The following is a 22,306-nucleotide window of genomic DNA, read 5'->3' on the forward strand; positions in this document are numbered from 1 at the left end:
CGTACTCACAGTATGCGGCCTCAACACCAACCACTTGTCTTGTCAACGTCCGAGCAACAACAGAGCGCGTGGCACACTGAGGCCCTTCTTTCAAAGAAGGCGGGTGGGGATCGAAACCACCCACTATGATTTCTGCTTATATCTCTTTATTTATTGAGCTTACAACATCACACACAGTACAAAATCTACTAATTATTTTACGAAATCTTACATCTGAAATGTGTGACAATTAATGTAAACAAGTTTCCCAAAGAAAATTTAAATAGAGATTAAAAATTTAAAAAAAATACAATAAAATACTTACATGCTTTTGCGGCCTCTCCTGACCGTGCACCGTCCTCGGATGCACTGGTGATCTCTTCTTCAGGAGAACGGCATCTTGCTCGCCATAGTCACCAATATGTGGTTCGTGTGTTCTTGAGGAAGCAGAAGGATCAGTACACGCAGCTAAGGGCACACCAACGTCATCGGGGTATTCGTCATCGCAATCTGTGCAAAAGTAATCCTGTTAGTTAATCACGACGACATTTCGTTAGTGCCTAGTCTATCATACATGACGCATCCAAGGCCCTCATACAAAATCGCACTATCACAATATTAGTTAACACTTCACTTTTAAAAACCACCGAATTAAAATAAAACAAAACGTACTCACAGTATGCGGCCTCAACACCAACCACTTGTCTTGTCAACGTCCGAGCAACAACAGAGCACGTGGCACACTGAGGCCCTTCTTTTATAGAAGGCGGGTGGGGATCGAAACCACCCACTATGATTTCTGCTTATATCTATTTATTTATTAAGCTTACAACATCACACACAGTACAAAATCTACTAATTATTTTAGGAAATCTTACATCTGAAATGTGTGACAATTAATGTAAACATAAGTTTCCCAAAGAAAATTTAAATAGAAATTAAAAATTAATAAAAATACAATTAAAATACTTACATGCTTATACGGCCTCTTCTGACCGTGCACCGTCCTCGGATGCACTGGTGATCTCTTCTTCAGGAGAACGGCATCTTGCTCGCCATAGTCACCAATATTTGGTTCGTGTGTTCTTGAAGAAGCAGAAGGATCAGTACACGCAGTTAAAGGCTCACCAATTTCATCGGGGTATTCGTCATCACAATCTGTGCAAAAGTAATCCTGTTAGTTAATCACGACGACATTTCGTTAGTGCCTAGTCTATCATACATCACGCATCCAAGGCCCTCATACAAAATCGCACTATCACAATATTAGTTAACACTTCACTTTTAAAAACCACCGAATTAAAATAAAACAAAACGTACTCACAGTATGCGGCCTCAACACCAACCACTTGTCTTGTCAACGTCCGAGCAACAACAGAGCACGTGGCACACTGAGGCCCTTCTTTTATAGAAGGCGGGTGGGGATCGAAACCACCCACTATGATTTCTGCTTATATCTATTTATTTATTAAGCTTACAACATCACACACAGTACAAAATCTACTAATTATTTTAGGAAATCTTACATCTGAAATGTGTGACAATTAATGTAAACATAAGTTTCCCAAAGAAAATTTAAATAGAAATTAAAAATTTAAAAAAAATACAAAAAAATACAATTAAGTACTTACATGATTATACGGCCTCTCCTGACCGTGCACCGTCCTCGAATGCACTGGTGATCTCTTCTACAGGAGAACGGCATCTTGCTCGCCATAGTCACCAATATGTGGTTCGTGTGTGCTTGAAGAAGCAGAAGGATCAGTACACGCAGTTAAAGGCTCACCAATTTCATCGGGGTATTCGTCATCGCAATCTGTGCAAAAGTAATCCTGTTAGTTAATCACGACGACATTTCGTTAGTGCCTAGTCTATCATACATCACGCATCCAAGGCCCTCATACAAAATCGCACTATCACAATATTAGTTAACACTTCACTTTTAAAAACCACCGAATTAAAATAAAACAAAACGTACTCACAGTATGCGGCCTCAACACCAACCACTTGTCTTGTCAACGTCCGAGCAACAACAGAGCACGTGGCACACTGAGGCCCTTCTTTTATAGAAGGCGGGTGGGGATCGAAACCACCCACTATGATTTCTGCTTATATCTCTTTATTTATTGAGCTTACAACATCACACACAGTACAAAATCTACTAATTATTTTACGAAATCTTACATCTGAAATGAGTGACAATTAATGTAAACATAAGTTTCCCAAAGAAAATTTAAACAGAAATTAAAAATTAATAAAAATACAATTAAAATACTTACATGCTTATACGGCCTCTTCTGACCGTGCACCGTCCTCGGATGCACTGGTGATCTCTTCTTCAGGAGAACGGCATCTTGCTCGCCATAGTCACCAATATGTGGTTCGTGTATTCTTGAAGAAGCAGAAGGATCAGTACACGCAGTTAAAGGCTCACCAATTTCATCGGGGTATTCGTCATCGCAATCTGTGCAAAAGTAATCCTGTTAGTTAATCACGACGACATTTCGTTAGTGCCTAGTCTATCATACATCACGCATCCAAGGCCCTCATACAAAATCGCACTATCACAATATTAGTTAACACTTCACTTTTAAAAACCACCGAATTAAAATAAAACAAAACGTACTCACAGTATGCGGCCTCAACACCAACCACTTGTCTTGTCAACGTCCGAGCAACAACAGAGCACGTGGCACACTGAGGCCCTTCTTTTATAGAAGGCGGGTGGGGATCGAAACCACCCACTATGATTTCTGCTTATATCTATTTATTTATTAAGCTTACAACATCACACACAGTACAAAATCTACTAATTATTTAACGAAATCTTACATCTGAAATGAGTGACAATTAATGTAAACATAAGTTTCCCAAAGAAAATTTAAATAGAAATTAAAAATTAATAAAAATACAATTAAAATACTTACATGCTTATACGGCCTCTTCTGACCGTGCACCGTCCTCGGATGCACTGGTGATCTCTTCTTCAGGAGAACGGCATCTTGCTCGCCATAGTCACCAATATGTGGTTCGTGTATTCTTGAAGAAGCAGAAGGATCAGTACACGCAGTTAAAGGCTCACCAATTTCATCGGGGTATTCGTCATCGCAATCTGTGCAAAAGTAATCCTGTTAGTTAATCACGACGACATTTCGTTAGTGCCTAGTCTATCATACATCACGCATCCAAGGCCCTCATACAAAATCGCACTATCACAATATTAGTTAACACTTCACTTTTAAAAACCACCGAATTAAAATAAAACAAAACGTACTCACAGTATGCGGCCTCAACACCAACCACTTGTCTTGTCAACGTCCGAGCAACAACATAGCGCGTGGCACACTGAGGCCCTTCTTTTAAAGAAGGCGGGCGGGGATCGAAACCACCCACTATGATTTCTGCTTATATCTATTTATTTATTGAGCTTACAACATCACACACAGTACAAAATCTACTAATTATTTAACGAAATCTTACATCTGAAATGAGTGACAATTAATGTAAACATAAGTTTCCCAAAGAAAATTTAAATAGAAATAAAAAATTAATAAAAATACAATTAAAATACTTACATGCTTATACGGCCTCTTCTGACCGTGCACCGTCCTCGGATGCACTGGTGATCTCTTCTTCAGGAGAACGGCATCTTGCTCGCCATAGTCACCAATATTTGGTTCGTGTGTTCTTGAAGAAGCAGAAGGATCAGTACACGCAGTTAAAGGCTCACCAATTTCATCGGGGTATTCGTCATCGCAATCTGTGCAAAAGTAATCCTGTTAGTTAATCACGACGACATTTCGTTAGTGCCTAGTCTATCATACATCACGCATCCAAGGCCCTCATACAAAATCGCACTATCACAATATTAGTTAACACTTCACTTTTAAAAACCACCGAATTAAAATAAAACAAAACGTACTCACAGTATGCGGCCTCAACACCAACCACTTGTCTTGTCAACGTCCGAGCAACAACAGAGCACGTGGCACACTGAGGCCCTTCTTTTATAGAAGGCGGGTGGGGATCGAAACCACCCACTATGATTTCTGCTTATATCTATTTATTTATTAAGCTTACAACATCACACACAGTACAAAATCTACTAATTATTTAACGAAATCTTACATCTGAAATGAGTGACAATTAATGTAAACATAAGTTTCCCAAAGAAAATTTAAATAGAAATTAAAAATTAATAAAAATACAATTAAAATACTTACATGCTTATACGGCCTCTTCTGACCGTGCACCGTCCTCGGATGCACTGGTGATCTCTTCTTCAGGAGAACGGCATCTTGCTCGCCATAGTCACCAATATGTGGTTCGTGTATTCTTGAAGAAGCAGAAGGATCAGTACACGCAGTTAAAGGCTCACCAATTTCATCGGGGTATTCGTCATCGCAATCTGTGCAAAAGTAATCCTGTTAGTTAATCACGACGACATTTCGTTAGTGCCTAGTCTATCATACATCACGCATCCAAGGCCCTCATACAAAATCGCACTATCACAATATTAGTTAACACTTCACTTTTAAAAACCACCGAATTAAAATAAAACAAAACGTACTCACAGTATGCGGCCTCAACACCAACCACTTGTCTTGTCAACGTCCGAGCAACAACATAGCGCGTGGCACACTGAGGCCCTTCTTTTAAAGAAGGCGGGCGGGGATCGAAACCACCCACTATGATTTCTGCTTATATCTATTTATTTATTGAGCTTACAACATCACACACAGTACAAAATCTACTAATTATTTAACGAAATCTTACATCTGAAATGAGTGACAATTAATGTAAACATAAGTTTCCCAAAGAAAATTTAAATAGAAATAAAAAATTAATAAAAATACAATTAAAATACTTACATGCTTATACGGCCTCTTCTGACCGTGCACCGTCCTCGGATGCACTGGTGATCTCTTCTTCAGGAGAACGGCATCTTGCTCGCCATAGTCACCAATATTTGGTTCGTGTGTTCTTGAAGAAGCAGAAGGATCAGTACACGCAGTTAAAGGCTCACCAATTTCATCGGGGTATTCGTCATCGCAATCTGTGCAAAAGTAATCCTGTTAGTTAATCACGACGACATTTCGTTAGTGCCTAGTCTATCATACATCACGCATCCAAGGCCCTCATACAAAATCGCACTATCACAATATTAGTTAACACTTCACTTTTAAAAACCACCGAATTAAAATAAAACAAAACGTACTCACAGTATGCGGCCTCAACACCAACCAATTGTCTTGTCAACGTCCGAGCAACAACAGAGCACGTGGCACACTGAGGCCCTTCTTTTATAGAAGGCGGGTGGAGATCGAAACCACCCACTATGATTTCTGCTTATATCTATTTATTTATTAAGCTTACAACATCACACACAGTACAAAATCTACTAATTATTTAACGAAATCTTACATCTGAAATGAGTGACAATTAATGTAAACATAAGTTTCCCAAAGAAAATTTAAATAGAAATTAAAAATTAATAAAAATACAATTAAAATACTTACATGCTTATACGGCCTCTTCTGACCGTGCACCGTCCTCGGATGCACTGGTGATCTCTTCTTCAGGAGAACGGCATCTTGCTCGCCATAGTCACCAATATTTGGTTCGTGTGTTCTTGAAGAAGCAGAAGGATCAGTACACGCAGTTAAAGGCTCACCAATTTCATCGGGGTATTCGTCATCGCAATCTGTGCAAAAGTAATCCTGTTAGTTAATCACGACGACATTTCGTTAGTGCCTAGTCTATCATACATCACGCATCCAAGGCCCTCATACAAAATCGCACTATCACAATATTAGTTAACACTTCACTTTTAAAAACCACCGAATTAAAATAAAACAAAACGTACTCACAGTATGCGGCCTCAACACCAACCAATTGTCTTGTCAACGTCCGAGCAACAACAGAGCACGTGGCACACTGAGGCCCTTCTTTTATAGAAGGCGGGTGGAGATCGAAACCACCCACTATGATTTCTGCTTATATCTATTTATTTATTTATTAAGCTTACAACATCACACACAGTACAAAATCTACTAATTATTTAACGAAATCTTACATCTGAAATGAGTGACAATTAATGTAAACATAAGTTTCCCAAAGAAAATTTAAATAGAAATTAAAAATTAATAAAAATACAATTAAAATACTTACATGCTTATACGGCCTCTTCTGACCGTGCACCGTCCTCGGATGCACTGGTGATCTCTTCTTCAGGAGAACGGCATCTTGCTCGCCATAGTCACCAATATGTGGTTTTTGTATTCTTGAAGAAGCAGAAGGATCAGTACACGCAGTTAAAGGCTCACCAATTTCATCGGGGTATTCGTCATCGCAATCTGTGCAAAAGTAATCCTGTTAGTTAATCACGACGACATTTCGTTAGTGCCTAGTCTATCATACATCACGCATCCAAGGCCCTCATACAAAATCGCACTATCACAATATTAGTTAACACTTCACTTTTAAAAACCACCGAATGAAAATAAAACAAAACGTACTCACAGTATGCGGCCTCAACACCAACCACTTGTCTTGTCAACGTCCGAGCAACAACAGAGCGCGTGGCACACTGAAGTCCTTCTTTTAAAGAAGGCGGGCGGGGATCGAAACCACCCACTATGATTTCTGCTTATATCTATTTATTTATTGAGCTTACAACATCACACACAGTACAAAATCTACTAATTATTTAACGAAATCTTACATCTGAAATGAGTGACAATTAATGTAAACATAAGTTTCCCAAAGAAAATTTAAATAGAAATTAAAAATTAATAAAAATACAATTAAAATACTTACATGCTTATACGGCCTCTTCTGACCGTGCACCGTCCTCGGATGCACTGGTGATCTCTTCTTCAGGAGAACAGCATCTTGCTCGCCATAGTCACCAATATTTGGTTCGTGTGTTCTTGAAGAAGCAGAAGGATCAGTATACGCAGTTAAAGGCTCACCAATTTCATCGGGGTATTCGTCATCGCAATCTGTGCAAAAGTAATCCTGTTAGTTAATCACGACGACATTTCGTTAGTGCCTAGTCTATCATACATCACGCATCCAAGGCCCTCATACAAAATCGCACTATCACAATATTAGTTAACACTTCACTTTTAAAAACCACCGAATTAAAATAAAACAAAACGTACTCACAGTATGCGGCCTCAACACCAACCACTTGTCTTGTCAACGTCCGAGCAACAACAGAGCGCGTGGCACACTGAGGCCCTTCTTTTAAAGAAGGCGGGTGGGGATCGAAACCACCCACTATGATTTCTGCTTATATCTATTTATTTATTAAGCTTACAACATCACACACAGTACAAAATCTACTAATTATTTAACGAAATCTTACATCTGAAATGAGTGACAATTAATGTAAACATAAGTTTCCCAAAGAAAATTTAAATAGAAATTAAAAATTAATAAAAATACAATTAAAATACTTACATGCTTATACGGCCTCTTCTGACCGTGCACCGTCCTCGGATGCACTGGTGATCTCTTCTTCAGGAGAACGGCATCTTGCTCGCCATAGTCACCAATATGTGGTTCGTGTGTTCTTGAAGAAGCAGAAGGATCAGTACACGCAGTTAAAGGCTCACCAATTTCATCGGGGTATTCGTCATCGCAATCTGTGCAAAAGTAATCCTGTTAGTTAATCACGACGACATTTCGTTAGTGCCTAGTCTATTATACATCACGCATCCAAGGCCCTCATACAAAATCGCACTATCACAATATTAGTTAACACTTCACTTTTAAAAACCACCGAATTAAAATAAAACAAAACGTACTCACAGTATGCGGCCTCAACACCAACCACTTGTCTTGTCAACGTCCGAGCAACAACAGAGCGCGTGGCACACTGAGGCCCTTCTTTTAAAGAAGGCGGGTGGGGATCGAAACCACCCACTATGATTTCTGCTTATATCTCTTTATTTATTGAGCTTACAACATCACACACAGTACAAAATCTACTAATTATTTTACGAAATCTTACATCTGAAATGTGTGACAATTAATGTAAACATAAGTTTCCCAAAGAAAATTTAAATAGAGATTAAAAATTTAAAAAAAATACAATAAAATACTTACATGCTTTTGCGGCCTCTCCTGACCGTGCACCGTCCTCAGATGCACTGGTGATCTCTTCTTCAGGAGAACGGCATCTTGCTCGCCATAGTCACCAATATGTGGTTCGTGTGTTCTTGAGGAAGCAGAAGGATCAGTACACGCAGCTAACGGCACACCAACGTCATCGGGGTATTCGTCATCGCAATCTGTGCAAAAGTAATCCAGTTAGTTAATCACGACGACATTTCGTTAGTGCCTAGTCTATCATACATCACGCATCCAAGGCCCTCATACAAAATCGCACTATCACAATATTAGTTAACACTTCACTTTTAAAAACCACCGAATTAAAATAAAACAAAACGTACTCACAGTATGCGGCCTCAACACCAACCACTTGTCTTGTCAACGTCCGAGCAACAACAGAGCACGTGGCAAACTGAGGCCCTTCTTTTATAGAAGGCGGGTGGGGATCGAAACCACCCACTATGATTTCTGCTTATATCTATTTATTTATTAAGCTTACAACATCACACACAGTTCAAAATCTACTAATTATTTAACGAAATCTTACATCTGAAATGAGTGACAATTAATGTAAACATAAGTTTCCCAAAGAAAATTTAAATAGAAATTAAAAATTAATAAAAATACAATTAAAATACTTACATGCTTATACGGCCTCTTCTGACCGTGCACCGTCCTCGGATGCACTGGTGATCTCTTCTTCAGGAGAACGGCATCTTGCTCGCCATAGTCACCAATATGTGGTTCGTGTGTTCTTGAAGAAGCAGAAGGATCAGTACACGCAGTTAAAGGCTCACCAATTTCATCGGGGTATTCGTCATCGCAATCTGTGCAAAAGTAATCCTGTTAGTTAATCACGACGACATTTCGTTAGTGCCTAGTCTATCATACATCACGCATCCAAGGCCCTCATACAAAATCGCACTATCACAATATTAGTTAACACTTCACTTTTAAAAACCACCGAATTAAAATAAAACAAAACGTACTCACAGTATGCGGCCTCAACACCAACCACTTGTCTTGTCAACGTCCGAGCAACAACAGAGCACGTGGCAAACTGAGGCCCTTCTTTTATAGAAGGCGGGTGGGGATCGAAACCACCCACTATGATTTCTGCTTATATCTATTTATTTATTAAGCTTACAACATCACACACAGTTCAAAATCTACTAATTATTTAACGAAATCTTACATCTGAAATGAGTGACAATTAATGTAAACATAAGTTTCCCAAAGAAAATTTAAATAGAAATTAAAAATTAATAAAAATACAATTAAAATACTTACATGCTTATACGGCCTCTTCTGACCGTGCACCGTCCTCGGATGCACTGGTGATCTCTTCTTCAGGAGAACGGCATCTTGCTCGCCATAGTCACCAATATGTGGTTCGTGTGTTCTTGAAGAAGCAGAAGGATCAGTACACGCAGTTAAAGGCTCACCAATTTCATCGGGGTATTCGTCATCGCAATCTGTGCAAAAGTAATCCTGTTAGTTAATCACGACGACATTTCGTTAGTGCCTAGTCTATCATACATCACGCATCCAAGGCCCTCATACAAAATCGCACTATCACAATATTAGTTAACACTTCACTTTTAAAAACCACCGAATTAAAATAAAACAAAACGTACTCACAGTATGCGGCCTCAACACCAACCAATTGTCTTGTCAACGTCCGAGCAACAACAGAGCACGTGGCACACTGAGGCCCTTCTTTTATAGAAGGCGGGTGGAGATCGAAACCACCCACTATGATTTCTGCTTATATCTATTTATTTATTTATTAAGCTTACAACATCACACACAGTACAAAATCTACTAATTATTTAACGAAATCTTACATCTGAAATGAGTGACAATTAATGTAAACATAAGTTTCCCAAAGAAAATTTAAATAGAAATTAAAAATTAATAAAAATACAATTAAAATACTTACATGCTTATACGGCCTCTTCTGACCGTGCACCGTCCTCGGATGCACTGGTGATCTCTTCTTCAGGAGAACGGCATCTTGCTCGCCATAGTCACCAATATGTGGTTCGTGTGTTCTTGAAGAAGCAGAAGGATCAGTACACGCAGTTAAAGGCTCACCAATTTCATCGGGGTATTCGTCATCGCAATCTGTGCAAAAGTAATCCTGTTAGTTAATCACGACGACATTTCGTTAGTGCCTAGTCTATCATACATCACGCATCCAAGGCCCTCATACAAAATCGCACTATCACAATATTAGTTAACACTTCACTTTTAAAAACCACCGAATTAAAATAAAACAAAACGTACTCACAGTATGCGGCCTCAACACCAACCACTTGTCTTGTCAACGTCCGAGCAACAACAGAGCGCGTGGCACACTGAGGCCCTTCTTTTAAAGAAGGCGGGTGGGGATCGAAACCACCCACTATGATTTCTGCTTATATCTCTTTATTTATTGAGCTTACAACATCACACACAGTACAAAATCTACTAATTATTTTACGAAATCTTACATCTGAAATGTGTGACAATTAATGTAAACATAAGTTTCCCAAAGAAAATTTAAATAGAAATTAAAAATTAATAAAAATACAATTAAAATACTTACATGCTTATACGGCCTCTTCTGACCGTGCACCGTCCTCGGATGCACTGGTGATCTCTTCTTCAGGAGAACGGCATCTTGCTCGCCATAGTCACCAATATGTGGTTCGTGTGTTCTTGAAGAAGCAGAAGGATCAGTACACGCAGTTAAAGGCTCACCAATTTCATCGGGGTATTCGTCATCGCAATCTGTGCAAAAGTAATCCTGTTAGTTAATCACGACGACATTTCGTTAGTGCCTAGTCTATCATACATCACGCATCCAAGGCCCTCATACAAAATCGCACTATCACAATATTAGTTAACACTTCACTTTTAAAAACCACCGAATTAAAATAAAACAAAACGTACTCACAGTATGCGGCCTCAACACCAACCAATTGTCTTGTCAACGTCCGAGCAACAACAGAGCACGTGGCACACTGAGGCCCTTCTTTTATAGAAGGCGGGTGGAGATCGAAACCACCCACTATGATTTCTGCTTATATCTATTTATTTATTTATTAAGCTTACAACATCACACACAGTACAAAATCTACTAATTATTTAACGAAATCTTACATCTGAAATGAGTGACAATTAATGTAAACATAAGTTTCCCAAAGAAAATTTAAATAGAAATTAAAAATTAATAAAAATACAATTAAAATACTTACATGCTTATACGGCCTCTTCTGACCGTGCACCGTCCTCGGATGCACTGGTGATCTCTTCTTCAGGAGAACGGCATCTTGCTCGCCATAGTCACCAATATGTGGTTCGTGTGTTCTTGAAGAAGCAGAAGGATCAGTACACGCAGTTAAAGGCTCACCAATTTCATCGGGGTATTCGTCATCGCAATCTGTGCAAAAGTAATCCTGTTAGTTAATCACGACGACATTTCGTTAGTGCCTAGTCTATCATACATCACGCATCCAAGGCCCTCATACAAAATCGCACTATCACAATATTAGTTAACACTTCACTTTTAAAAACCACCGAATTAAAATAAAACAAAACGTACTCACAGTATGCGGCCTCAACACCAACCACTTGTCTTGTCAACGTCCGAGCAACAACAGAGCGCGTGGCACACTGAGGCCCTTCTTTTAAAGAAGGCGGGTGGGGATCGAAACCACCCACTATGATTTCTGCTTATATCTCTTTATTTATTGAGCTTACAACATCACACACAGTACAAAATCTACTAATTATTTTACGAAATCTTACATCTGAAATGTGTGACAATTAATGTAAACATAAGTTTCCCAAAGAAAATTTAAATAGAGATTAAAAATTTAAAAAAAATACAATAAAATACTTACATGCTTTTGCGGCCTCTCCTGACCGTGCACCGTCCTCAGATGCACTGGTGATCTCTTCTTCAGGAGAACGGCATCTTGCTCGCCATAGTCACCAATATGTGGTTCGTGTGTTCTTGAGGAAGCAGAAGGATCAGTACACGCAGCTAACGGCACACCAACGTCATCGGGGTATTCGTCATCGCAATCTGTGCAAAAGTAATCCAGTTAGTTAATCACGACGACATTTCGTTAGTGCCTAGTCTATCATACATCACGCATCCAAGGCCCTCATACAAAATCGCACTATCACAATATTAGTTAACACTTCACTTTTAAAAACCACCGAATTAAAATAAAACAAAACGTACTCACAGTATGCGGCCTCAACACCAACCACTTGTCTTGTCAACGTCCGAGCAACAACAGAGCACGTGGCAAACTGAGGCCCTTCTTTTATAGAAGGCGGGTGGGGATCGAAACCACCCACTATGATTTCTGCTTATATCTATTTATTTATTAAGCTTACAACATCACACACAGTTCAAAATCTACTAATTATTTAACGAAATCTTACATCTGAAATGAGTGACAATTAATGTAAACATAAGTTTCCCAAAGAAAATTTAAATAGAAATTAAAAATTAATAAAAATACAATTAAAATACTTACATGCTTATACGGCCTCTTCTGACCGTGCACCGTCCTCGGATGCACTGGTGATCTCTTCTTCAGGAGAACGGCATCTTGCTCGCCATAGTCACCAATATGTGGTTCGTGTGTTCTTGAAGAAACAGAAGGATCAGTACACGCAGTTAAAGGCTCACCAATTTCATCGGGGTATTCGTCATCGCAATCTGTGCAAAAGTAATCCTGTTAGTTAATCACGACGACATTTCGTTAGTGCCTAGTCTATCATACATCACGCATCCAAGGCCCTCATACAAAATCGCACTATCACAATATTAGTTAACACTTCACTTTTAAAAACCACCGAATTAAAATAAAACAAAACGTACTCACAGTATGCGGCCTCAACACCAACCACTTGTCTTGTCAACGTCCGAGCAACAACAGAGCGCGTGGCACACTGAGGCCCTTCTTTTAAAGAAGGCGGGTGGGGATCGAAACCACCCACTATGATTTCTGCTTATATCTCTTTATTTATTGAGCTTACAACATCACACACAGTACAAAATCTACTAATTATTTTACGAAATCTTACATCTGAAATGTGTGACAATTAATGTAAACATAAGTTTCCCAAAGAAAATTTAAATAGAGATTAAAAATTTAAAAAAAATACAATAAAATACTTACATGCTTTTGCGGCCTCTCCTGACCGTGCACCGTCCTCAGATGCACTGGTGATCTCTTCTTCAGGAGAACGGCATCTTGCTCGCCATAGTCACCAATATGTGGTTCGTGTGTTCTTGAGGAAGCAGAAGGATCAGTACACGCAGCTAACGGCACACCAACGTCATCGGGGTATTCGTCATCGCAATCTGTGCAAAAGTAATCCAGTTAGTTAATCACGACGACATTTCGTTAGTGCCTAGTCTATCATACATCACGCATCCAAGGCCCTCATACAAAATCGCACTATCACAATATTAGTTAACACTTCACTTTTAAAAACCACCGAATTAAAATAAAACAAAACGTACTCACAGTATGCGGCCTCAACACCAACCACTTGTCTTGTCAACGTCCGAGCAACAACAGAGCGCGTGGCACGCTGAGGCCCTTCTTTTAAAGAAGGCGGGTGGGGATCGAAACCACCCACTATGATTTCTGCTTATATCTATTTATTTATTAAGCTTACAACATCACACACAGTACAAAATCTACTAATTATTTAACGAAATCTTACATCTGAAATGAGTGACAATTAATGTAAACATAAGTTTCCCAAAGAAAATTTAAATAGAAATTAAAAATTAATAAAAATACAATTAAAATACTTACATGCTTATACGGCCTCTTCTGACCGTGCACCGTCCTCGGATGCACTGGTGATCTCTTCTTCAGGAGAACGGCATCTTGCTCGCCATAGTCACCAATATGTGGTTCGTGTGTTCTTGAAGAAGCAGAAGGATCAGTACACGCAGTTAAAGGCTCACCAATTTCATCGGGGTATTCGTCATCGCAATCTGTGCAAAAGTAATCCTGTTAGTTAATCACGACGACATTTCGTTAGTGCCTAGTCTATCATACATCACGCATCCAAGGCCCTCATACAAAATCGCACTATCACAATATTAGTTAACACTTCACTTTTAAAAACCACCGAATTAAAATAAAACAAAACGTACTCACAGTATGCGGCCTCAACACCAACCACTTGTCTTGTCAACGTCCGAGCAACAACAGAGCGCGTGGCACACTGAGGCCCTTCTTTTAAAGAAGGCGGGTGGGGATCGAAACCACCCACTATGATTTTTGCTTATATCTATTTATTTATTAAGCTTACAACATCACACACAGTTCAAAATCTACTAATTATTTAACGAAATCTTACATCTGAAATGAGTGACAATTAATGTAAACATAAGTTTCCCAAAGAAAATTTAAATAGAAATTAAAAATTAATAAAAATACAATTAAAATACTTACATGCTTATACGGCCTCTTCTGACCGTGCACCGTCCTCGGATGCACTGGTGATCTCTTCTTCAGGAGAACGGCATCTTGCTCGCCATAGTCACCAATATGTGGTTCGTGTGTTCTTGAAGAAGCAGAAGGATCAGTACACGCAGTTAAAGGCTCACCAATTTCATCGGGGTATTCGTCATCGCAATCTGTGCAAAAGTAATCCTGTTAGTTAATCACGACGACATTTCGTTAGTGCCTAGTCTATCATACATCACGCATCCAAGGCCCTCATACAAAATCGCACTATCACAATATTAGTTAACACTTCACTTTTAAAAACCACCGAATTAAAATAAAACAAAACGTACTCACAGTATGCGGCCTCAACACCAACCACTTGTCTTGTCAACGTCCGAGCAACAACAGAGCGCGTGGCACACTGAGGCCCTTCTTTTAAAGAAGGCGGGTGGGGATCGAAACCACCCACTATGATTTCTGCTTATATCTCTTTATTTATTGAGCTTACAACATCACACACAGTACAAAATCTACTAATTATTTTACGAAATCTTACATCTGAAATGTGTGACAATTAATGTAAACATAAGTTTCCCAAAGAAAATTTAAATAGAGATTAAAAATTTAAAAAAAATACAATAAAATACTTACATGCTTTTGCGGCCTCTCCTGACCGTGCACCGTCCTCAGATGCACTGGTGATCTCTTCTTCAGGAGAACGGCATCTTGCTCGCCATAGTCACCAATATGTGGTTCGTGTGTTCTTGAGGAAGCAGAAGGATCAGTACACGCAGCTAACGGCACACCAACGTCATCGGGGTATTCGTCATCGCAATCTGTGCAAAAGTAATCCAGTTAGTTAATCACGACGACATTTCGTTAGTGCCTAGTCTATCATACATCACGCATCCAAGGCCCTCATACAAAATCGCACTATCACAATATTAGTTAACACTTCACTTTTAAAAACCACCGAATTAAAATAAAACAAAACGTACTCACAGTATGCGGCCTCAACACCAACCACTTGTCTTGTCAACGTCCGAGCAACAACAGAGCGCGTGGCACACTGAGGCCCTTCTTTTAAAGAAGGCGGGTGGGGATCGAAACCACCCACTATGATTTCTGCTTATATCTCTTTATTTATTGAACTTACAACATCACACACAGTACAAAATCTACTAATTATTTAACGAAATCTTACATCTGAAATGAGTGACAATTAATGTAAACATAAGTTTCCCAAAGAAAATTTAAATAGAAATTAAAAATTAATAAAAATACAATTAAAATACTTACATGCTTATACGGCCTCTTCTGACCGTGCACCGTCCTCGGATGCACTGGTGATCTCTTCTTCAGGAGAACGGCATCATGCTCGCCATAGTCACCAATATGTGGTTCGTGTGTTCTTGAAGAAGCAGAAGGATCAGTACACGCAGTTAAAGGCTCACCAATTTCATCGGGGTATTCGTCATCGCAATCTGTGCAAAAGCAATCCTGTTAGTTAATCACGACGACATTTCGTTAGTGCCTAGTCTATCATACATCACGCATCCAAGGCCCTCATACAAAATCGCACTATCACAATATTAGTTAACACTTCACTTTTAAAAACCACCGAATGAAAATAAAACAAAACGTACTCACAGTATGCGGCCTCAACACCAACCACTTGTCTTGTCAACGTCCGAGCAACAACAGAGCGCGTGGCACACTGAGGCCCTTCTTTTAAAGAAGGCGGGCGGGGATCGAAACCACCCACTATGATTTCTGCTTATATCTATTTATTTATTGAGCTTACAACATCACACACAGTACAAAATCTACTAATTATTTAACGAAATCTTACATCTGAAATGAGTGACAATTAATGTAAACATAAGTTTCCCAAAGAAAATTTAAATAGAAATTAAAAATTAATAAAAATACAATTAAAATACTTACATGCTTATACGGCCTCTTCTGACCGTGCACCGTCCTCGGATGCACTGGTGATCTCTTCTTCAGGAGAACGGCATCTTGCTCGCCATAGTCACCAATATGTGGTTCGTGTGTTCTTGAAGAAGCAGAAGGATCAGTACACGCAGTTAAAGGCTCACCAATTTCATCGGGGTATTCGTCATCGCAATCTGTGCAAAAGTAATCCTGTTAGTTAATCACGACGACATTTCGTTAGTGCCTAGTCTATCATACATCACGCATCCAAGGCCCTCATACAAAATCGCACTATCACAATATTAGTTAACACTTCACTTTTAAAAACCACCGAATTAAAATAAAACAAAACGTACTCACAGTATGCGGCCTCAACACCAACCACTTGTCTTGTCAACGTCCGAGCAACAACAGAGCACGTGGCACACTGAGGCCCTTCTTTTATAGAAGGCGGGTGGGGATCGAAACCACCCACTATGATTTCTGCTTATATCTATTTATTTATTAAGCTTACAACATCACACACAGTACAAAATCTACTAATTATTTAACGAAATCTTACATCTGAAATGAGTGACAATTAATGTAAACATAAGTTTCCCAAAGAAAATTTAAATAGAAATTAAAAATTAATAAAAATACAATTAAAATACTTACATGCTTATACGGCCTCTTCTGACCGTGCACCGTCCTCGGATGCACTGGTGATCTCTTCTTCAGGAGAACGGCATCATGCTCGCCATAGTCACCAATATGTGGTTCGTGTGTTCTTGAAGAAGCAGAAGGATCAGTACACGCAGTTAAAGGCTCACCAATTTCATCGGGGTATTCGTCATCGCAATCTGTGCAAAAGTAATCCTGTTAGTTAATCACGACGACATTTCGTTAGTGCCTAGTCTATCATACATCACGCATCCAAGGCCCTCATACAAAATCGCACTATCACAATATTAGTTAACACTTCACTTTTAAAAACCACCGAATGAAAATAAAACAAAACGTACTCACAGTATGCGGCCTCAACACCAACCACTTGTCTTGTCAACGTCCGAGCAACAACAGAGCGCGTGGCACACTGAGGCCCTTCTTTTAAAGAAGGCGGGCGGGGATCGAAACCACCCACTATGATTTCTGCTTATATCTATTTATTTATTGAGCTTACAACATCACACACAGTACAAAATCTACTAATTATTTAACGAAATCTTACATCTGAAATGAGTGACAATTAATGTAAACATAAGTTTCCCAAAGAAAATTTAAATAGAAATTAAAAATTAATAAAAATACAATTAAAATACTTACATGCTTATACGGCCTCTTCTGACCGTGCACCGTCCTCGGATGCACTGGTGATCTCTTTTTCAGGAGAACGGCATCTTGCTCGCCATAGTCACCAATATGTGGTTCGTGTGTTCTTGAGGAAGCAGAAGGATCAGTACACGCAGCTAAGGGCACACCAACGTCATCGAGGTATTCGTCATCGCAATCTGTGCAAAAGTAATCCTGTTAGTTTTAATCACGACGACATTTCGTTAGTGCCTAGTCTATCATACATCACGCATCCAAGGCCCTCATACAAAATCGCACTATCACAATATTAGTTAACACTTCACTTTTAAAAACCACCGAATTAAAATAAAACAAAACGTACTCACAGTATGCGGCCTCAACACCAACCACTTGTCTTGTCAACGTCCGAGCAACAACAGAGCACGTGGCACACTGAGGCCCTTCTTTTATAGAAGGCGGGTGGAGATCGAAACCACCCACTATGATTTCTGCTTATATCTATTTATTTATTAAGCTTACAACATCACACACAGTACAAAATCTACTAATTATTTAACGAAATCTTACATCTGAAATGAGTGACAATTAATGTAAACATAAGTTTCCCAAAGAAAATTTAAATAGAAATTGAAAATTAATAAAAATACAATTAAAATACTTACATGCTTATACGGCCTCTTCTGACCGTGCACCGTCCTCGGATGCACTGGTGATCTCTTCTTCAGGAGAACGGCATCTTGCTCGCCATAGTCACCAATATGTGGTTCGTGTGTTCTTGAAGAAGCAGAAGGATCAGTACACGCAGTTAAAGGCTCACCAATTTCATCGGGGTATTCGTCATCGCAATCTGTGCAAAAGTAATCCTGTTAGTTAATCACGACGACATTTCGTTAGTGCCTAGTCTATCATACATCACGCATCCAAGGCCCTCATACAAAATCGCACTATCACAATATTAGTTAACACTTCACTTTTAAAAACCACCGAATTAAAATAAAACAAAACGTACTCACAGTATGCGGCCTCAACACCAACCACTTGTCTTGTCAACGTCCGAGCAACAACAGAGCACGTGGCACACTGAGGCCCTTCTTTTATAGAAGGCGGGTGGGGATCGAAACCACCCACTATGATTTCTGCTTATATCTATTTATTTATTAAGCTTACAACATCACACACAGTACAAAATCTACTAATTATTTAACGAAATCTTACATCTGAAATGAGTGACAATTAATGTAAACATAAGTTTCCCAAAGAAAATTTAAATAGAAATTAAAAATTTTAAAAAAATACAAAAAATACAATTAAGTACTTACATGCTTATACGGCCTCTCCTGACCGTGCACCGTCCTCGAATGCACTGGTGATCTCTTCTACAGGAGAACGGCATCTTGCTCGCCATAGTCACCAATATGTGGTTCGTGTGTTTTTGAGGAAGCAGAAGGATCAGTACACGCAGCTAAGGGAACACCAACGTCATCGGGGTATTCGTCATCGCAATCTGTGCAAAAGTAATCCTGTTAGTTAATCACGACGACATTTCGTTAGTGCCTAGTCTATCATACATCACGCATCCAAGGCCCTCATACAAAATCGCACTATCACAATATTAGTTAACACTTCACTTTTAAAAACCACCGAATTAAAATAAAACAAAACGTACTCACAGTATGCGGCCTCAACACCAACCACTTGTCTTGTCAACGTCCGAGCAACAACAGAGCGCGTGGCACACTGAGGCCCTTCTTTTATAGAAGGCGGGTGGAGATCGAAACCACCCACTATGATTTCTGCTTATATCTATTTATTTATTAAGCTTACAACATCACACACAGTACAAAATCTACTAATTATTTAACGAAATCTTACATCTGAAATGAGTGACAATTAATGTAAACATAAGTTTCCCAAAGAAAATTTAAATAGAAATTAAAAATTAATAAAAATACAATTAAAATACTTACATGCTTATACGGCCTCTTCTGACCGTGCACCGTCCTCGGATGCACTGGTGATCTCTTCTTCAGGAGAACGGCATCATGCTCGCCATAGTCACCAATATGTGGTTCGTGTGTTCTTGAAGAAGCAGAAGGATCAGTACACGCAGTTAAAGGCTCACCAATTTCATCGGGGTATTCGTCATCGCAATCTGTGCAAAAGTAATCCTGTTAGTTAATCACGACGACATTTCGTTAGTGCCTAGTCTATCATACATCACGCATCCAAGGCCCTCATACAAAATCGCACTATCACAATATTAGTTAACACTTCACTTTTAAAAACCACCGAATTAAAATAAAACAAAACGTACTCACAGTATGCGGCCTCAACACCAACCACTTGTCTTGTCAACGTCCGAGCAACAACAGAGCACGTGGCAAACTGAGGCCCTTCTTTTATAGAAGGCGGGTGGGGATCGAAACCACCCACTATGATTTCTGCTTATATCTATTTATTTATTAAGCTTACAACATCACACACAGTACAAAATCTACTAATTATTTAACGAAATCTTACATCTGAAATGAGTGACAATTAATGTAAACATAAGTTTCCCAAAGAAAATTTAAATAGAAATTAAAAATTAATAAAAATACAATTAAAATACTTACATGCTTATACGGCCTCTTCTGACCGTGCACCGTCCTCGGATGCACTGGTGATCTCTTCTTCAGGAGAACGGCATCTTGCTCGCCATAGTCACCAATATGTGGTTCGTGTGTTCTTGAAGAAGCAGAAGGATCAGTACACGCAGTTAAAGGCTCACCAATTTCATCGGGGTATTCGTCATCGCAATCTGTGCAAAAGTAATCCTGTTAGTTAATCACGACGACATTTCGTTAGTGCCTAGTCTATCATACATCACGCATCCAAGGCCCTCATACAAAATCGCACTATCACAATATTAGTAAACACTTCACTTTTAAAAACCACCGAATTAAAATAAAACAAAACGTACTCACAGTATGCGGCCTCAACACCAACCACTTGTCTTGTCAACGTCCGAGCAACAACAGAGCACGTGGCACACTGAGGCCCTTCTTTTATAGAAGGCGGGTGGGGATCGAAACCACCCACTATGATTTCTGCTTATATCTATTTATTTATTAAGCTTACAACATCACACACAGTACAAAATCTACTAATTATTTTACGAAATCTTACATCTGAAATGAGTGACAATTAATGTAAACATAAGTTTCCCAAAGAAAATTTAAATAGAAATTAAAAATTTTAAAAAAATACAAAAAATACAATTAAGTACTTACATGCTTATACGGCCTCTCCTGACCGTGCACCGTCCTCGAATGCACTGGTGATCTCTTCTACAGGAGAACGGCATCTTGCTCGCCATAGTCACCAATATGTGGTTCGTGTGTTTTTGAGGAAGCTGAAGGATCAGTACACGCAGCTAAGGGAACACCAACGTCATCGGGGTATTCGTCATCGCAATCTGTGCAAAAGTAATCCTGTTAGTTAATCACGACGACATTTCGTTAGTGCCTAGTCTATCATACATCACGCATCCAAGGCCCTCATACAAAATCGCACTATCACAATATTAGTTAACACTTCACTTTTAAAAACCACCGAATTAAAATAAAACAAAACGTACTCACAGTATGCGGCCTCAACACCAACCACTTGTCTTGTCAACGTCCGAGCAACAACAGAGCACGTGGCACACTGAGACCCTTCTTTTATAGAAGGCGGGTGGAGATCGAAACCACCCACTATGATTTCTGCTTATATCTATTTATTTATTAAGCTTACAACATCACACACAGTACAAAATCTACTAATTATTTAACGAAATCTTACATCTGAAATGAGTGACAATTAATGTAAACATAAGTTTCCCAAAGAAAATTTAAATAGAAATTAAAAATTAATAAAAATACAATTAAAATACTTACATGCTTATACGGCCTCTTCTGACCGTGCACCGTCCTCGGATGCACTGGTGATCTCTTCTTCAGGAGAACGGCATCTTGCTCGCCATAGTCACCAATATGTGGTTCGTGTGTTCTTGAAGAAGCAGAAGGATCAGTACACGCAGTTAAAGGCTCACCAATTTCATCGGGGTATTCGTCATCGCAATCTGTGCAAAAGTAATCCTGTTAGTTAATCACGACGACATTTCGTTAGTGCCTAGTCTATCATACATCACGCATCCAAGGCCCTCATACAAAATCGCACTATCACAATATTAGTAAACACTTCACTTTTAAAAACCACCGAATTAAAATAAAACAAAACGTACTCACAGTATGCGGCCTCAACACCAACCACTTGTCTTGTCAACGTCCGAGCAACAACAGAGCACGTGGCACACTGAGGCCCTTCTTTTATAGAAGGCGGGTGGGGATCGAAACCACCCACTATGATTTCTGCTTATATCTATTTATTTATTAAGCTTACAACATCACACACAGTACAAAATCTACTAATTATTTAACGAAATCTTACATCTGAAATGAGTGACAATTAAT

Source organism: Pieris napi, chromosome 19 (genome assembly GCF_905475465.1).
Source record: "Pieris napi chromosome 19, ilPieNapi1.2, whole genome shotgun sequence".
Lineage (NCBI taxonomy): Eukaryota > Metazoa > Arthropoda > Insecta > Lepidoptera > Pieridae > Pieris > Pieris napi.